Raw genomic sequence first — 3,028 nt, 5'->3', positions numbered from 1 at the left:
CTGGGATGACCTTGCCCACCTGCCAGTCATGTGGAACTGAACCGCTGTCGAGTGATTCCTGAAATATGAGCGACAAAAACAGGCTACACACATGTTTAGTATTTTTAGCACTTTAGCATTGATGCCGTCTACTGCCGTGGATGATGAGTTATTCAATGATTCAATGACTTTGACTATGCCGCATGAATCAAATGTGATGTTTTGCATCAGCGGATATGCGGAAAATGGAAGATCGGGTAAACTGTCGGGTGGCTCATTAGTAAAAACAGAACTAAATACTGTGTTAAAAGAATCACCAATTTCATTCTCAGGAATAGGAAGGCCAAAGCTATTATTAAGTGAAATCTCACTACATTGAGAGGGATTAATTATTTTCCAAAATCGCTTCGGGTTATTTTGCAGCATAGCTGGTAGGGTGTTAGAATAGAACTTGTGCTTAGTTTCGATGGTTGGTTTATAATATTCTTTCTCCACTGCGTAATAATTCTGCCATGTGGAAGCACAGTTAGCTCGTTTGGCAGCTCGAAATAGGCGTTTTTTCTTATTATTTAGTCGTTTGAGGGATACATTGAACCATGGGGAATTTATTTTCTCTGTTATTGTGATGGTAGGAATATAAATACGTATAAGACGATGCATCTCTGCTTTGAAAAGCAACCAATTCGACTCGAGAGAATTTAGCGGAAAATTAGCGGAAAAAGTGTCAAAGTATTCTGTTAATTCTCGGTTTATGCTAACATAGTCTCCTTTATCGTAGAGGGTAAGTGTTTTTCGATTTCTTTTGTTTCTTTAGTACGTTGCAATAAAACGAGGCATGCACTGTTAGATGATCACTCAAGCCGCGCAAAAGGGTGATAGGCGTGAAGTTATCAGGATGCGTTGTTAACACAAGGTCCAAAACGTTGCACGAGTGATCAGTGATGCGCGTGGGATCAGTGACGAGCTGCGTTAAGCCGAATGTTATGCATGTGTTTAGGAAATCGCTTGCCGAGCTGCTGTTAGATAGTGAAGAGGGATCAGACCAGTCAATGGAGGGAAAATTAAAATCGCCGAACAAAAGGACAGGGCTATTAGGGTACTTGTTTATTAATGTGTTCAGACCTTCATGAAATAAAGGTTGAATGAACTGTCGGAATTAGGGGGCCGATAGCAGACACCAATGAGGATGTGCGGGTGTGTGGCTGTGCATCGAAGCCAAACCATTTCCAATGGTGAAGGAAAGTTTACAAGTGAACAATGCAGATTCCGGTTAGTGGCGATTAATACACCGCCACCGCGCGAGTATTCGGCTCTATCTTTCCGGAATATGTCAAAGTGTGAAAGAAAGGGGAGAATCTCGGAATTATCGACGGATGTGTTAAGCCACGTTTCTGTTAATAGTAAGACATCGCATGAAGATGAGCCTATTAAGCTGCACAGTGCATCGCGTTTGGGGATTACACTACGAGTGTTAGCCAGTAAAAATGAGAGGGGCTGATTCCGTGAAGAAGGTTTATTACGAGATCTCAATGATGGCTATTGGCGTTCTTCAACTACCCTATTAGTAATGTGGTCGTAATAGTAGGTTTTATCATTCGTGATAAGCTTTTCATGACGTAACCTGTATCGCATGTTCTGGGCCCTTCCAAACTCGGAGAGGCGCTTATGGGCAAGGCGCGTGCTGGGGGAGAGGTCTTGCGCGACGGCATAGCCTGTATCTTTGAATTTCCGCCCCGAAGACAAGATGCGCTCTTTATCTTTAAAGTGAGCGAATTTCACGATTATAGGCCTGCGTTTGCCAGTTTGGTAAGACCCGATGCGGTGTGCACGCTCGATATCGCGCGGTTCTACCTGTATGTCTAGGATTTGTTTACAATGTTCGATGACAATTTTTTCGGAATCAAGCCATGTTTCCTTAGGTTTATCTTCTATGCCATAGAAAACAAGGTTATTTCTTCTAGATCTATTTTCAGCCTCATTCATCCGGGTAGACAGTGCATTTATCTGTGCCGTATTTTCGGTACATGTCTCATTCACTTTAACTAATTCAGCCTGCATGTCGTCGATACTAGCACAGGATGTCTCGATTTTGTCGAGCCGTGCTTTAATTTCACTGAAAGTTTTATCATGATCAGCCAATTTCTTTTCGATCGACTTTAGCTGCGCCAGCATCACCGTCTGCCCGGATCATGCGCTTATGGGCTTCCTTGGCAACCAATACAAGTGCACTTGCGAGGAACCCACTACGATATAAATCATTGTAGTTTTTGAGAAGTAGGGCAGCAGGCACTGTGCGATTTTTCGTCATTCTACGTAGTGCCGTGGTACCTGCTAAACACATGTAAGGCATTATGCGCACTTTGTTGATGCTGTGACTGATGACGATGAAGAATTATGGCAGAGCCCTTTCTAATGGGTTGGAAGCATTCAACAAGTTTGGAAGTATTCAACAAGCATTCGTTGCGCAATTAGCATTGTGTGACGCCTGGTTACAGAATTCGCGTTGTGCGACGCTTGGTGCTTATTTTACTTTTCTACCACGCTATATTGCATATGCTAATGTGGTTCCTTCCCGACATGAAGCCTGTATAGGACCTTTTTGCAAAGCAGTTTCAAGCACCGGCTTGGCTCAGAGGTTGAATGCTGGGCTCCCACGCAGAGGGCCCATGTTCGAACCTCGTTCCATCCTGGAATTTTTTTCTCATTTAGTTTTTTTTTTTCTTATTTCGAGCGATACTGGTTACGGACACCGACGGCGGCGGCGGACAACTACGGCACCAAAAAAAGGCCAGGCCTGCGCGGAAAGCGCAGCACAGTCACAGCAGTGATGTGATTGACTGAAGCTGTTTTGGAGCAGTTTTTTGGAGCAGCAAAAAGTGCGTTTTGGAGCAGGTAAAAGGGCTTTTGGAGCAGCCAAAAACGCGTTTGGGAGCAGGGAAAACAGCTTTTGGAGCTGTTTTCCCTGCTCCCAGCTAAAAGCTCACTGCCAAGTGGAAAAATGAACCGTGTGAAGGAAAACAGTCAAATAAGGAGGAACTCTTTTGAAATA

This window comes from Rhipicephalus sanguineus, chromosome 6 (genome assembly GCF_013339695.2).
Source record: "Rhipicephalus sanguineus isolate Rsan-2018 chromosome 6, BIME_Rsan_1.4, whole genome shotgun sequence".
NCBI classification, from domain to species: domain Eukaryota; kingdom Metazoa; phylum Arthropoda; class Arachnida; order Ixodida; family Ixodidae; genus Rhipicephalus; species Rhipicephalus sanguineus.
Note: the sequence above shows the minus strand (reverse complement) of the source record.